The sequence below is a fragment of the Carlito syrichta genome, unplaced genomic scaffold (assembly GCF_000164805.1).
Source record: "Carlito syrichta isolate Samal-C Ts95f unplaced genomic scaffold, Tarsius_syrichta-2.0.1 Scaffold305619, whole genome shotgun sequence".
NCBI lineage: Eukaryota > Metazoa > Chordata > Mammalia > Primates > Tarsiidae > Carlito > Carlito syrichta.
In genome coordinates, this window is record NW_007249715.1 from 223,402 (window position 1) to 240,587 (window position 17,186).

The 17,186-nt window shown below is 51.8% G+C and overlaps 1 protein-coding gene across 1 annotated transcript in view; it reads right to left on the reverse strand.

Annotated features, from left to right (window-relative positions):
• CLEC16A (C-type lectin domain containing 16A) overlaps positions 1–17,186 on the reverse strand; it is a 212,941-nt gene that overhangs the window by 34,054 nt on the left and 161,701 nt on the right. The window lies entirely within an intron of this gene.

Genomic DNA, 17,186 nt, shown 5'->3' on the forward strand with positions numbered 1-17,186 from the left:
GCCAGGGTCCCCAGCTGGACAGGTCCTGCAGGCACGGGGATGCCACACTTCCCAAAGAGCTGGGCCTCCATGCCTGGCACCATCAGGGATGCCCCGTGGGCTACTGTTGGCCGAGGGAAAGGTGGCTTTTCTTTGCTGTTGTGGGGCTCTAGCCAACAGGTTTCCTGACCACCTGTGGGCTGTCCCATGGAAGTCGTGGAGGTCAGGACAGAGAAAGGACACGTTGACTTGCCTAGAGAAGCAAGGAGCTGACCCAAGGGCCTGGAAGCAGGAGGCCAGGTCGCTCTCCATCCCAAGGCTGCCGGGACACCCTAGAGGAGGACAGCACACTCAGCCCCTGCTCCTCTGGGATGGCATGGCTCTGCTCTGTCCTGAGATGCGCTTACTTCATGGCAGATGACAGGGGCTGGGAGGTGACCAACCAGGTGGCTTGCTGGAAGGTACCAAGGGATGGGAACAGGGGGGACTGTCAAGGCATGGTTTTGGGTTTCCAGTTGTTTGCAGATTTGAGGTCACTAAGGTAGAAGTACTTATCCTCCAATGGGCTTGATGGTTATGGGGCTCTGGTCCTTCTGGGCCGTGCCAGTAACAACACACGACAGGGAATAAGAGGTACACGTGAGGATATAGAGTGGGAGGCTGGGGTGGTGGCAAGGGCAAGGAAAGGACACTGGATTTGCTGCCCACTAGCTGTGCAGCTCCAGGAAAATTACGGAACCACCCTGAGCCTCAGGAAACCTCAACTGCAAGATGAGCGTGTGCTTCCCTTTCCCTAGGGAGGTTCTGAAAAGGAGACAATGAATGCACAGAATGTGCCTGGGACAGAAGTGGCCGTGCATGAGTGCCCATCGCTGGGCGCCAGAGCCTTCCTGACACAGAGGCCCTGCTATGCTGCCCCCCATCTGCTCCCACGAATCTTCCTATGATCGACCCACCTGCCCCTCAGGGAAGCCTCCCCGTCCCCATGGGACAGGTTAGGCTCCCCGTCTTTACCCCATTGGCTCCTGGTGAGATGATCTGAATGCTGCTGCACTCTCACAAGATGGCAAGCTCCATGGGCAGGGTCACCAGCCTGGGCACAGCACCTGGCACACAGGAGCTGTTCCGGGAATGTGTGAAGACAAGCACCGCTGCTTCCCACTGAAGCCCAGGAGGAACGAGTTATGAGGTCCCAAACTCACACACTGAAGGGCTCAGCCACATGCCTAGCCAGCCTAGAACCTTCCAGAACACTGCTAAATTGCTTCTGACCAGCAGACCTTGGATCTCTGTTGTGGAGGCTCACTCTGTTGCCCAGGCTGGAGTGCAGTGGCATACTCGTGGCCACCGCAGCCTTGACCTGTTGGGCTCAGGTAATCCTTCCATTTCAGCCTTCCAATTAGCTGGAACTATAGGTGTGTGCCACCTAGCCCAGCTAATTTTTTAATTTATTGTAGAGACGAAGTCTCACCAAGTTGCCCAGGCTGGTCTTGAATCCCTGGACTCAGGCAATCCTCTCACTTCAGTCTCTCAAAGTGCTGGGATTACAGGCTTGAGTCACCATGCCTGGCCTCATGATTATTTTTTAAGGAGTTCTGGCTGAGAGCCAGCCTGGGCCACGAGCTGGAGGAGCAAAGCTGCTGCTGCATGGCACCTATTGGATAAATGTCAACTGGCTCTCGGAGCCTAGATACTCAGTGCATGGGCCATGCACGGGTGTGTGGAGCTGCAGGTAAGATCACAGTGCCAGCTGCCAGCTGTGGCCCCCGAGGGCAAGGCTCTGAGGAGGGTCCCCAGACACTGGGCTGAGCAGACTGTGGGGATCAGATGGCCTGGAGCGGATGTCAGCAACACCACATACTGCTTGTATGACTTGGGGCAAGTTCCTTCACCTCTCTGGGCCTCAGGCTCCTCAACTGCTCAGTGGGGAGGGTAACAGCATCTCCCGCCCCAGTCACTGTGAGCCCGGGCTGTGGAGACACCTAGACTGATGCTGGCAGCTTGGCAAGCCTCATGAGATGCTCTGGCAAGTGGCACCCGAGCATTTAGATGTCTCAGCCTCAGAACAGCTTGGGGACAGAGTGCAAAGCACACTGCTGCTTCCTGTGCATGACCCAGGCTGATCCCCCACCTCTCAAGTCTCAGTTTCCCAGTTCACTACCCTTGGGGGGTTGCTGAGATTATGAATGGGAAGTTCCTGGGGTATCACATGGTGTGCAGGGACCACACCATCCTCTGGGGCAGATCTGTCACAACCAGGCTCACTGTCCCCAAGCTCACCAATGGCCACGCTAGCCAAGGGCACCCCACACCCTCCAGTACCCTAGCTGTGCTCGGTTTCTGGGTCCCCCGTGGCCCCACTCTGCTGTCTACCACCCACTCTCCTGCCAGCATGTGCAAGGGGCCTGGACAAACACGATTAAGGTCCAGCCACCCCGGCTTAGAGTTCACGATGGAACCCACACACTCCTCATGGCTCCAGGCCCCCAGAGCTCCCCTCATGCCCTGCACCCTGGCTGCATGGTCCTGGGGGACTTGCCCTGCCAGCACCCTTCCCCCAAGTTATCTCAGGCCCCCAGTCCTCCATGTCCTCGTGTGCCTCGCCCAGGTAGGTTGTCACCTGCATGGGGCCAGACACGCTGCAGGAGGCGCTCAGTCTGCACTTGCTGGAAGAATGGGCTATGCCAGAGATAGTGCCGTCTATGGGAGCATGAACATGGCGAGTGCTCAGAAGAACATGTTGCATGCTGGGTGTTGCATGCTGGTAGCGCTCAACAGCCCTGGCTGAAGTGCTTAGGGGCACCCTGTGGCGCAGCCTGGAGGAGTCGGGCCAGCTGCCCTGCGAGGGGCTAGAGCTGGGCCATGAGGCTAGGAGTGCTGGCCCGCTACCCCCAAGCTCATGGCCCAGGCAGGCTGCTCTCCCGCCAAGCCTGGCGCCTTTCTCAACGGCAGTGGCTATTATGCTCCTGCAACAGTGTGATGCTCACAGGTAGAGAGTGCAGGTCCAGCTGAGCTCCTACTGCTGTGAGCCAGGTCCTGTCATGAGCCTCATTTTACAGGAGGAGACACTGAGGCTCAAGGGCTCTTCCAGACATCACACAGCTGTCTATGGGTGTGTGACCCAGGGTACATGGCCCTAACCTCCTCAGTGCAAGGCTCCCTCAGCAGGGCTGGACCTGGTATGAACAGCATGATGGCCAAGCCTGGGCAGCAGGTACTCCGCTGATGGGAGCTTCTGAGCCGCCTAAGCCCTGTGGCTTCCTGTGGGTGCTACACACTAGGCTGGTACCAAGAGTCGCCCTGCAGGACAGGGTGCGGATGAGGATGGGCGGGGTCTGTGTTTGCGCTTCACTGGAAGTGGAGTGGAGAGGCTCCAGAGAGGGTGCGGTGAGCAGGCTGGGTGCTGCTATGAGACGATGGAGCATGGCTCTGAGCCAAGGGACAGTTCCCCCAGGTTTCAGGCTGGAAATATGGCAAAAAAGAAGATTTTTCCAAAACACCCAAGATTCTGTAAATGTCAACTATTTCAGTGCATTTTCTGGGCTACCAAGGGTGACACGAGTTTCTGGGGGAGGCGCATTCCATCAACACTGACTCTTCCAGCCGTCTCTTTTGGCTGTCCGAAGTTCAAGCGGACACCCATGGGCCAGGAGGCTGAGTGTGTGTACAGGCCTGCATGAGAGGCCCAGCCGTCAGCCTGTGAGGCCAAGACTCAGAAAGCCACAACAAAAGAGGGTGATCTCGGGAGCTCAAGGGACTCCCAATCGCCTCAGCAGCAAAGGAAAGAACAAAAAGCAGGACAGTATTTTTGTTTCCAGGAAGCTGGTAGAAGTGCTGGAGGAAGCAGGGTCTCTCTCCAGTGATGAGTTCTGAGACTCAGGTGGGGGGCTTTGCTGGGTCCTGCTTGCTGAGCTGTTGAGCACGGTTGCTCACACATGTAATTTCAGCACTTGGGGAGGCCAAGGCGGAAGGGCTGTTTGAGGCCAGGAGTGTGGGACCAGCCTGGACAATATAGTGAAATCCCGTCTCTACAAAAAATTAAAAAGTTAGGTGGGTGTGGTGGTGGCGGTGTGTGCCTGTAGTCTCAGCTACTCGAGAGGTTGAGATGGAAGGATCACCTGAGCCCGGAAGGGTGAGACTGCAGTGAGCTGTGATCATGCCACTGCACTCCAGCTTGGGTGACAGAGTGAGACCCTGACTCAAAAAAAAAAAAAGTGGGACTAATAATACTACAGTTTTTATATACATTTATAACCTTACTTTATGTAAAGCAACTAGTCTGGTGCCTAGCACATAGTTGGCTCTTGACAAAATGGGACTTTTGTCCTGGGGCCTTAAATAAGTCTGTGAGGCTACAAGCAGACTAGATGCTGAGTGCCTGGATTTCACCGACTAGCAAGTATTTTTGAAGGAGTCACTGTGAGTCACAGTCCACACCTAGTGGTTGGTGTAGTTGGAGCATCTGCTATCCAAATTGTGCGGTGAATTTCTCAGCCTCCATATGGAAGCCAAGGAGGTGAGGAGGTGGCCTCCTAGATCAGGAGCTCACGGCAGGGATCGACAAAGAGACAGTAAAGCAAGCCATCAGCTCAGCTGACTTTAGGAAGCAGGCTGCTAACATGTGAAGAGATGTCGTGAAACAGACATTCCCATGCGCTGCGATAATATTGACTCGCAGCCCTTTGGGAATCTGAGATGTTAAAAAAAATAATATTGTGTGTGTCTGAAGAAAAGCACATTTACACTAGAGGTCACAGCTGGACGGCCACAAATACAGGAAGCTGGATTTCAGTCATGGGATTCTGGCTGCAAAGAGAGAACTATAGGACACTGTAACCTCAGCAGAGGTGCCTGGAGGGAGCAGCAGAACCCGCAGGTGGCTCCATCGGGCCATGCTCTGTGGCTGCTTTAGATGACAAACCGAGTCGTGGGTGGGCCAGCCACTGGAGATCCCACCAGTCCCTGGGGACACTTCCCATCATCACAGCTCCCAAGACTCCCTGGACAGAACAATATGCACTGCTGGGGCAGAAGTTGGCTCATCAAATGCCCTTGCCAGCTAAATGCACAGAGAACATCGGGAGAGAGAAACTGAGGCTCCTTAACAGTTTGCCCTAAACTAGCCTGTGGCTTCCCACTTCCTCCAGTCAAATTGGTCAGCAAATCCTGTTAGTTCCTCAGCCTGGCTTTTGTTTTTTGGACTCACTTCATGGCTATTTACCCTAGAGAAGCCCTTGCACAAGGGCGCTCGGATATGCCTATTATTTGTTAAAGGACAGATAACTGGCCAGGACCTAAACATTCATCAATAGGGGATTGGCCAAGTAAACAGCGGCTTGGCCAGATGATTGACTGCAGCAGTCAAAAACAAATGAGGGTGTGCTTAGGAACCAACTGACAAAAATCTGCAGAATATATTCAACAATATATATATTGTTGAGTGAAAATAGAGATCATTCAGGTTTGGTTGCCCAGGTGGGACTGCAGTGCCATGATCATGGCTCACCATAGCCGTGACCTACTGAGCACAGGTGATCCTTCTGCCTCAGCCTCCTGAGTAGCTGGGAATACAGGTGTGCGCCATCATGCCTGGCTAATTTTTAAAAGTATTTTGTAGGCTGGGCTCAGTGGCTCAGCCTGTAATCCCAGCACCTTGGGAGGCCAAGGCGAGTAGATGTCTGAGCCTGCGGGTTCGGGATCAGCCTGGGCAACTTGGAGAGACCTTGTCTCTACAATTAAAAAAAAAATTAGCCAGGAGCAGTAGTTTCGACTACTTGGAAGGCTGAGGCAGAAGGATTGCTGGAGCCTAGCAGGTCGACGCTGGACTGGCCATGAGCATGCGACTGTACTCCAGCCTGGGTGATGGAGTGAGACAGTGCAGGTTTTAAAAAAGCTATTTATCCCTATAGGACACGTACTGTGTTAAATGCCCCCCCCCCCAAAAGCTATGGAAGGGTGCATATGGAAGAACGCTGCCTCCACTGACTGACTTCTCTCATCAACAGATAGGCACACGCCTACGGCACAGGTGGTGAGAGCACAGTGGGAGGGGGTGTCCTGTGCTGCGCCCCCATCTCAACTCCAGTCAATTAAAACCCAAATCCATTTTGCTGCCCATGTCTCTGCTTTGCCTTAGAACCTTCCACGGCTCCTTGCTACTTTCGGGGTTAGATGTGAAACCTTTGGCAAACTGGAGAGGCCCTCTGCCATCCAACTCATGAGCTTCCCAGCTGCCTCTCCTCACCCATCCCTGAAGTCATGCCTTTGTACAGAAAGCCCCCAGGTATCGCCCACCTGCTCCTTGCTCTGGACCACCTGCCACAGTCCCTCTCCCACCACAGCAGGCCCCTCAGCATCCTAGCTCAGGGTTTATGTGATTCACCAGGGACCTCAACTTGCTCAAGAGATCTTCCCTTTCCTCACCCTCATCAGTGCATTTGTCATGTCATTTCCTTGGAAATGTAAAAGTTCCTTTTAACAGTGCTATCCCTCCCCTGCCCATCCCTGTTCTTTCTCACCAAGCGGTCCCTGTCCTGCTCCCAGGAGCTGCCTGCTGAAGAGGCATCTAAGGCACAAAGGGAAGGACGTGGAGAGCCCAGTGACCTCTGCCTCTCTTGGAACCATCGGCACTACTGCTGCCCTATCTCCCCTTTAGACGGGGCTGTTCTCACTCTTAGTGGGGCCTCATGAATTAACCACCTTTCCTTCCTGCCATCTGCACACTCGGCAACACTACTTATTTCGCATTTCATTCTCTCGGCTCCAAAGGCACTATGACTGGTTCTCAGGAAGTGGTAAAGTGGTTCTCAAACCTCATTCCAGAGGGCACCCTGGGGTTTCTTGAGCTACTCAGAGCTATTTTAAGGCAAAAATCAAATTAAAGTGAACTTTTATCAATTCACATATACAACTAAAGCCTAGGATTTCCTCTGTTTCTGGGTTTTCTGCCATGCATGAGCTTTCAGTCCTTGGCATCTGCTGTCATTTGTCTGCGAATGAGAACTTGTCACTGATAAAATAAATGAATCAGAAGCAAAAGATAAACATCAGTAGAAAAAGGCTTGGAAAATTTCCTCAAACAATTTCATGGACTTTTCCTTTAGACACAAAGACCTGTAACCACAGGTAGTCATGTTCTCAGATGGTTTCTGTGCCCCTGGTTCACATGAAGGAGTGGCATGCAGCAACAATTAACGGGTGCCCAAAGCCACCAGATTCCTGGTGTCCTACCACGAAATAATCTTCAGAACTGAAGACACGGTGGTTCATGGCATGAAAAGCAGGCAGCCCTGGTTCGAATCCCAGGCTGGCCTTTGGTGGGTCATATGACACTGGGCCAAACGCCCCTCTTCTGGACTCGAGTTTCCTGATTTTCAGCCTGAGGAAGGATGCCAGGCTCCCAGAGCTGTTGTAGGGGTCCGTGGGCTCTGTTCAGGCAGGCAGGGGACAGGATGTGCTCTGGGCAGGTGGCCTCAGGAGAGGGCTCTGGCCCTTCTTGGCCCTGGCTCAGCCTCTGTGGCTGTGGACCCCAGGCAGACCACATGACCCGTCCTCAGGGCCTCTCAGGCATGAAGAGGAAGGTGCTGCCTGTTCCATAGCACCTGGTGTTCAATCAGGACCCGCGAAATCCTCTGGAAAAGAGAAATCTGCATGCAGCGTGGTATCTTCATGAGTTACTGCAGGAGGGGCTGCTGGGTTATCAGTTCCATTTGTGCAAACTGACTTAACACTGGAAAGGGAACTATCTGGGGGAGTCGGCCCTTTACCAACAACAGCAACAAAACACTGAGGGCAGCCAGCTCTGCTGCACGCCTCATAGGTGCCAGGCATCGTTGGGCACTTACAGGGATAAACTCATTTTGTGTCATAAGAGTCTGATGAGGTAGGTGACATTTTCATCCTTGTTCGTTTTTTTACTTATAAAATAAACATAACATGGCAAAAGCATGCTTTTTTTTTCTTTGAAAAACTTGTCCAAGGTAGGTCTTTCTGCCATGAATCTTTTTCTTTCTTCTCTTTTTCTTGCTAATAAACTTTGCTTGAAAACACACACACACACACACACACACACACACACACACACACACACACACACACACAATGCAACGCACCATCTTAGCCAAGTGGAAGTGTATGTGCAGGAGTGTCCAGCACTCTCAGTTTATCCTCTTCTATGGATAAACTGAGGCCACCAAGGTGAGGACTCACTGGCCCAAGGCCCTGTGACAAGTTCAAGCTGGAGGTGGGAGGCTGGGACCGGAGCCCACACACTCTGGCTCCAGGGCTACCTTAGTTCCTTCACTCTGCTGCCTGTCACCTAGGCGAAGACTCTCTTGCTGGGGAAAGAAACCCCACAGTGAATGAACAGAAAAACAACGGGCGAGGAGGACGCTGGGAGTTACCTCATGGATACCCCAGGATGGCATGATCTTGTAAATTCCATCTTTCCTGGGTGCTGTCCCTCTTTTCCCAACTATTCTGGTAAATGTGCTTGATGGTACTAAGAAGCTGGGACATGAGAACAGACAGGAGCCGCAGCCCATGTGCAGGAATGAATTGCCGGTGTGAAGGCAGGGAGGGCAGCCAAGCCATCTGCTCCGCCACCATGGCTGGCACGTACCTGCCCATGTAGTGCTGCCAGTGAGGCCGCCCCACGGCGGGCCTGCCTGAACCTACCTACCTCCAAGGTGTAGCAAGGTTGGATGGCGATGCCTGTGGGGTTTGGTTCCCTTCCCATACCCCCTGCCTGGTTCTCCACACACCTTTCCACCAGCAACCAGGGCATGTTCCTGCTATCTGACATGGTTATGGCCAGAAGGGCACACAGTCACTTGTGCAGTCTGAGGCAGGTAATGACCCCAGAGTGAAGCAACACTCAGTTCTTCAGAACTCTCCTCCCCCTCCCTCCACCTCCTAGGAAAAGCGTCCGGGCCCAGATGGCTGGCTTTGCCTGCTAGGTCCCATTTAGCAAGAAAGGGCTCCTCAGACAGCAAGCGGGGTCGTGTCTATTAGGGAGCACCTTTTGGGGGCATGTTGTGAGGGGGAAACCTGGTGGTCCCGACTTGAGAATGTGGTTCCATCCCGGGTCGTGTGTACTGGGCTTCGGGTTCCTGAGGCTCTCTCTCTTCATGGTTGCCCTGGAGCCCGGAAAGAGGCCTGGCAAGCAGGGGACCCTTTGAGTTCATCTCAGGGCTGGTTCAAACTCCCACAGTTCCACCTGACTCCTTGAAGTCTGATCTTTCAAGGAGTCAATTGGCAGGAAGCTTTGGAAGGAGCTCAAATCCTGCTGTTTTTGCTCAGGCAGGATTCTGAAGTTGTATTTCTGCATTTTATTTGTGACAGACCAGGGACAAACTTGTACAAAACAATCCCTGCGCTGCTAGCCTGCTTGGGAAGTGGTGGTCTCGAGAGAGGGTATCTTCTTGGACCGCTGCTCTGCAGGTTTGTCCTTGATCACCAGAGGCAGGTCTCGGAGCGTGGGGACTTGGGAGAGTGCTAGTGTGGGTGATGGAGGAGGGGGATGAGAAACCTTTCATCTAGGTCCTCCTTGAGGACTGGCAGGGTCTCTCCTGCCAGTCTCTGAGACAGGTGACAGAGCCATCACATGAAGTAGCTCGGTCATTATGGGTTGAACATTCCAACTCTCGAACCATGGGCTCGGGCAATCCACTTGCCTCGGCCTCCCAAAGTGCTGGGATTATAGGCTGAGCCACCAAGCCCGGCCAATTCCAACTCTTAAATGCTCCAAAAGCTAAAACTCAATCGAGTGCCAACATGATGCTCAAAGGAAATGCTCACTGGAGCATTCTGGATTTTGAGTTTTCAGATCAGAGATGCTGAACTGTAAGAATAATGCAAACCTTCCAAAATCTGAAAAAAAATCCCTAATCCAAAACGCTCTGGTTCCAAGCATTTCAGATAAGGGACTTAGAGGCAGGAAGTGGAGCCAGGGTTCTTACTTGCCTCGTGTGAGCTCTGTGGTCTTGGTCTGAGTCTCAGTCCCTACCTGTGACATACAGCATGTGAGTCCAGCTCCAGATTTGCCGGGAGGAGAGATTCAAGATCTAAAGTGCCCAGCACAATTAATTCCAAACTGTAGCCCACACTTCCAGAAACAGATAGGACTTTTTCTGCCCAAAACATGCTTAGCTTTGAAGCTGACAATGTAGTCTTGCCAGATACCAGTGAGGCCTCAGGTGGCCTTGGGAGGCCTTTTTTTCTAAGGTCAGAAAAGGGGAGTCACTTCAGATGTGAATTTGGAACTTTGCTCAGCTTGGTAGGTTCAGGCTCCGACCTGGTGGGGAGGGGCATCTGGTGTGACCTCAGGCAGGCAGTACAGGCAAAGAGGGAAAATGGTAAAAACCCTCTGAGGGTTGTCGGGAAGATCAGATGAGAAGAATGTACAAAGTGCTGAGCAGCTCAATACATTTTGCCTTAAAAAAAAAAAAAAAGAGGACTTGGGCTGGGAATCAAGTTTCCGTAACTTGCTGACCAGGGAGACCGGAGTAGAAGGCCCCGAAAGGGTTAACCTGGGCTGGGGAAGTGGGAGGAAGGTGCAGCCCCTCCTTCCTATGTGACTCCAGAAAGTGTATTTTTTGCCTCAGGGGGCTGAAAGGAGAGAATTGGCTCCAGTTTTATAATCGGAAACAAGAAAAATAACAGGCCTAAAAAGTGAATTTCTGGGAAACGCCTCCACGAGATGACATTAGCACCTAGTCCGTGGAGTCCAGGGGAGGAGACGGCAGAACTGATGTCTCTGAATTAAACATCGATGTTCTGCTGCTCTGGCTGGCAGTCCAAGGCCTGGCGGCCAGTGCAGCTGGCTCCAGCACTCTGTCATCTCTGCCTCAGTCATCATCTTCCTCAGTTGCTCAGTGCCAGGGCCGTCCTGCTCTGGCGGGCTTTTCCACAGAACTATGAAGTGTTCTGGGCCAGGGACTGACACTGCCGGTTTGTTTGCCTTTAATAAAGATAACAGCTGGGGAAGAGCAGCTCTGCCCATACTCAGGGGATATAAGTGCTTGTCCCGAGGCAACTGGCCCCCAGACCCAACAGGAAGCTGGCCAGGAGGTGAAAAAGCAGAGCCTGGCATTTACGGGATGCAGCCCAGCCCCCCAGCTGGCACCCGAGCCGCCGCCAATTGGCACCATGTACCAGACCTGAGCACGACGGAAGTGCCTGGCACAGGAGAAGTGCCTGGCACAGGAGTCTTGTTGGGAAAACAAGACTGAGCACTTCCCACCTTGCAACCCTCCCCCCAATCTACCACTCACCCAGCAGAGCCCCTACTCGTGTGGTGTCAGCACTGTCGAGGACAAGCCAAGCAAGGTCCCTCCCAAGCACCTGTTCTACTGCAAGACAGTTGCTGCCAACAGGCACAGGTAAGGACTGTAATGACCATGATGGGAAAGCAGGCTGGCAGCTCCTCAGAAAGTTAGATGATCATATGACCTAGCTTCTACTCCTAGGTATATACCCCAAAGAACAGACAACAGGTGTTCAAACAAAAACGTGTACATGAATGTTCGTACAGCACGATTCACAATAGCCCAAAGGTAGAGATAGAATGAATGCCAAGGAAAGGATGAATGATAAACAAAATGTGCTCTATCCACACAAGGAACATTCTTCACTATAAAAAGAAATAAAGCCCCACAAATGCTTCACATGGGTGAGGCTGGGAAGCCTTAGGACAAGTGGAAGAAGCCAGACACAGTGCCAACTAGTGTGTGATTTACATGAGACATCCAGAGTAGGTCAATCTCCACAGACAGCAGATGGGTGGCTGCCGGGGCTGGAGGCTGGGGGTGTGGGATGACTATGGGGTTTGATTTTGGGGGACTGCAAATGTCTTGGAACTAGAAGAGGGGAGGATGGCAAAATATTGTGAATGTGCTAAGTGCCACTGAATTTTTCAAATACTTTGTTCACTTTCAAATGCTTAGTTTTATGTTGTGCTATGTGAATTTCACCTCAATTTAAAAAAGGATAATCAGTTGCCACACAGAGAGGAACTGGTGTGACCAGGATGCTCAAGGAAGGCCCCTTTTTGAGGTATCTGAGCAAAGCCTGAATGCTGAGAAAGACCTAGCCACACAGAGGGTTCCTAGCAGAGGGAAGCATGTGGACAGAGGCCCTGAGGGGGGCTGAGGGGCGGGGCTGTGTTATCTAAAGGGGGGGGCTGATCCCAGGGGGGCAGGGGGCAGGTTATGCAGGACTGTGGGCCACAGAGAGGGTGGGGCCAGGAGGGACTGGAGGGTTTAGAGCAGGGGAGGGAGCAGTGAAAGAGGCAGGTCAAGTCCCTGACCCAGAGTTGACAGGGTGGTGGGGAGCAGCTGATGACACACAGGGTGGGGAGGGGACTTTTTTGGTCATATCACTACTGTCCATGTGTGAGGGTCAGTGAATGTCAAGATGCTTGGCTGCTCTGCTCAAATCCCTGGAACACCTCTGGCCTGGGTGTTCTGTCAGCCCTTCTTTGCCCCAGCACCTGTCATGGGGACATCCATAAGCAGCCTTGGGGCCACAGGGTCTAGATCCTGGCCCTTCCCATGAAGGTCACCTGGCCTTCCATGGAGGCTATGGCACCCCGATGCCCCAGGGTCACTTCTGGGGAACAGCCTCTGCTCTGGGCTCTGCCAGTCCCTCAGTTTATGGAAAGAGTGGCCTTGTGAGCTAGTTTTGGACATCCTGCCCACCACAGCAGATTCTGGAAAACGGCTGTTGCCGTGGGCGGGTGGGACGGGTCTCTGAGGGCACTAACCACAGGAGCACAGCACCACAAAGCCGCAGAGAGCAGAGGCCACAGTCCAGACCTGCTCGTGCTTGCCTACCCCTTGCCAGCCACCGCGGACCCCTCCCTCCCTGGCTAGGCACACACACAAGCCTCTTTCCCGTGGAGCCGAACTTTCCATGGGGGTGAGAGCCATAAACATACAACCAGCCAGTAAATAGAATTGGTGATTTTTTCCCCCTAAGCCAAATGGAAGAAGAAAAATACGCCAAAATGGCTAATCACCTATTAGCCTGATCTATACCCCACTTTAACATCTCCTCCAAGGAAATGAAAGGTCTATTTTCATCAAATCTAAGTGTTTATAGTTTCTAAAGAGGAGACAACTGCCCTGTGATGATCACCTGGGAGGAGACAACTGCCCTGTGACGATCACCCAGGCCTATAAATAAAATCAGAAGATGTGTTCTAATAAAACAAACCTGCCTCATGGCCACTGTGAGGCATGAGCCAGAGGTGTCTTCTCCCTGTGAGCAATTCCCGGGCAGAAGTGAGGATCCCACCTGGTGGTCTCTGGCAAGGGCACCCTGCAAAAGGTGGGAAGAGGGCACGTCCATGGGCCTCGGCAGCAGCTATGGAGGCCACAGCATCGAAAACCAACCTGGGCAGTACTCTGACAACTGACTCCCCACCACTGCCGGTACCCCCTCCAGTCTGATCTTTGGCTTCTGCGAGCTCTGAGTAACGGAGGGTGGTGATATTCAGCTGTGCCACCAACCTAAGTCCTCCACCCCGGGTGCATCCACCCCGGGTGCATCCACCCCGGGTGCATCCACCCCGGGTGCATCCACCCTGGCACACAACTCGCTCACTCAGCAGTAGGAATTGAGCAGAGGGCTGCTTAAGACCTTCTGGGATCTCAGTGCCTGCGTGTCCCTTCGTCAAAGTGCCATGGACAAAATCCCCAAGTGTCTAGGGCCCCAAAGACTCTCCTCGTCTTTCTGGTACTCAGAGAAGGGAAAAGGCCTTTGAGGGGGTCTGCTCCCGTGCTGTGCAGGGAATACATGTAGGTGCATTCTTCACTTACTGAATTCTGAACAAGGGCAGGTGTGAGGTGCTGGGGTACAGTGGTGAACAGGACAAATGAGGGGTCCGTGCAGGTGACTTTCCTCAGGGAAGGAAGACTGGCCAGGTACGCATATACATCAGCCAGGTGAGGAAACTCAGTGTCATGGTGAAACTAATGGGATGGAGGGCGGGGCAGCCCTAGCCAGAAAAGATCTCTGAGGATGTAGCACACAGACTGGATGGGCTTCAGCAATGAGTGGGAACAGTCCCACCAAGACCTATGGAGGAACAGCCATTGCAAAAGGCCCTGAGACAGGAAGTAGTGGCTCTTAAGGAGTGATCTGGGAATCCCTGGTTTCATAAATACAGTCAGGCATTTTTTCTTTTATATCAGTCCCCCAGGAGTTTTCCAGAAGCCATGCAACGTATGCTATCGCAGCAGACTGAAAGCAGAGGGGAGAAACCAGCTGTCTTCTATTGAGGCAGACAGTAAAGAGATTTGCAAAAATGTGAGCCATTCATTTTTTTTTTTGGTTTTAGAAAACAGACTTATTGTTCATAGAACACTGTTAGTTATGTATGTGTGCGATAGATTTATTCACTAAATCAATGAGCATATATTAAAAGCACTTCTTAGTTTTAGTTTTGACTGCCATAAGTATTCATAGATATAATCCATATAAATTAAAGTCTTTAAGTCCTTGGATACTTTTTCAAGTGTAAACAAACACATGGGTCCTGAGGTAACAACTTTGAGAAGGGTTGGGCTTAGAGGAACAAACAGCAGGGGTCAGTGAGGCTAGGATAGGGGGCAGAGAGCACTCAGGGGACTTCATCTGAGAGGACAGCTGGGCTGGATCTCACAGCCATCACCCCAGATCAGAGGGAGAGATGCGAGGCAGGGGTGTGACGTGATCTAAGTTCTAGAAAGATCCCGCTGGCTGAGTGGCAGGGAAAGAACGAGACTGGAGCCTCCTGAGGAGGCTGTAGTGGTGATCTCTGGAGAACTGGGAGGGGAGGAAGGTGGCATTAAGCAGGCTGCTGGGTGTGGAAGGGGGAGAGAAGAATTAAGAACAATTCCAAGTTGCTGAGTGGCTGCAGCTGTGGGGGGTCCCGACTACTGAGAATGGGGAGGGGCAGCCGCTGCTCCCTCCCCCCAGGCCTTCCATGCCCCTCATGCAGAGGTATTTCAACTGGCTCTTTAGGACACAGCTCTAGTGCCAAGGCAATGCAGGAGGACAGTGAGGCCTCTCTCTGCCTAGGGGACATAAACGGAAATATTCTCACCCTACTCTCCACCCCAAGTGGCACTTGCAGGGGCGGTCAGGGGAGGACACAGCCAAGGGCCGGATAACGTCTTCAACAGCTACCTTTGACTTCCTGTCATCCCAGCTGGGATAGCATCACGCTTCCTGACTCTAGGATGGGCATCCCAGCTGTGCCAATCACCCTGTCAGGTTGGCCCAGGCCCCACTCCCGCACTGGGTGATCTCACACCTCCCTGGGAAGCCCAGCCGGGTGGGAGGGTATGCAATGAGTCATTGCACAGCATTCTGCAGAGAGTAGATCATGCAGACGTGAAGAATGTGACACTTGGCTCTGTTTAGTTATTTACCCTCCACCTTGTTCCAAAAAGGACTAGAGTGGAAACAAGGCCTGGGCTTTTCTCCCTCACCATCAAGTTCCCAGACGAAAAGAAGCCCTGATGATCCTACAGAAATAATTTCGTGCCAGGCCAATCTATATATGGCCAACCTAGACTCAAAGTCACAATCTATATTTACTTAGCAACTGTCACTGCAGAGCATGAAGCAACCTGTAGAACTTTTAACAAAGAACCCTCCAGATCTGAAACGGTCAGCATCACCTCACATCTCACAGCTCAAAACAGAGGCTGTGCTGCAACCTGGGATTGGCTTTCAGAATGAAGAGTCATAAGCTGTGAGTGGCGGAGTAAACTGGCATAATTTTTCAAGAGTTCATGTTAGGACTACATAGACCAAGATTAAAAACCTTGCCCTTCAACTTGACAGGTTCGCTGCTGGGAATTTGTCCCACAGACATGCAAGACCTACACAATTATAGAGTTTCCCTGAGGATGTTGTTCACCATGACACTGTAAGAGCAAAACACTGGAAATGACCCAAATATCCATCAATATGTAAGGGTTACAAAACATTTTTTTGTTTACCCATATGATAAAATACCATGCAACAGTTAATAAGAATCAAGTAAATTTATATGTGCTAACATGTCACACTATCCAAGTAAAAAGAGCCAAGAATCACACATACAAAAACAAACATGCAAAAACATACATGACACATAAACATTTGTAAGAATTTGTTAACAGTAGTTACTTCTGAAGCAGACTTATTTTTCACTGTAGCATGACCTGTCTGGATTTCTTTTCTTTTTTTTTGAGTTGGAGTCTTACTTTGTCGCCCAGACTGGAGTGCAGTGGGCCGCTTCCGGCCACCGCAGCCTCGACCCGCTGGGCTCCGGCGATCCTTCCACCTCAGCCTTCCAAGTAGCTGGAACTACAAGCACGCGCTACCACACCCGGCTAATTTTTTTATTTATTGTAGAGATGAGGTCTCACCAAGTTGCCCAGGTGGGTCTCGAACCCATGGGCTCAGGCAATTCACTCACCTCAGCCTCCCAAGGCGTGGGATTACAGGCTGAGCCACCGAGCCTGGCTCTATCTGGATTTCAAAAAGCCATATACCTATAGTATATACATTTAGAAAATGAATTAATCAAACCAAAGAATGAAAATAAAATAAATCATGTCAGGGGTGGGGGCGCGAAACCAGGACCTGGATTTGGGGCAAGTTCTTATGGCTGCATTTTGTTCTTAAATCAATAATCCTTCTGAAAACACTTCCAACACTTGCAACTTAAGTCTGAAACCCTAAATGTAGGGGGGTTCCATAGTGGGGGAGAGCTTGGCCAGTCTTCTAAAGTTCTCTCCTCAGGAGAAAGGCTCTCTTTCGAGGGATCAGGGTGCATATGGATTTACTTAAAGCAGACATGTCAGATCAGCCAGTCTCCTGGGGAAGTGGTTCTTTCTGCTCTGACAAATCGACCTTGAATTTTCCATTCAAGATTCCTTCTGGGGGGAGGGAAGGAGGAAGACCAGAGAAAGTGCTCCCAGATGGAAGGGACAAGCAGCCACCCTTAGGCAGGATGGCTGCTCCTGGGCTTGCCTTCTTTGGGGGGCTGCAACAGGACCCAACACCATCTCTTTCCAGTCATTTCACACGGAGAAATCAGTCACTCTCCCACAGCCTTGTTACTAATCACTTAAGTATTTCCAAGAAATTTCCAAGAAGCTTCTTAGTCAATTCTGAGAAGTTCTTCCACATACCCCAAAAATCTCTGGAAAACCAAACCAAGGCGGCAA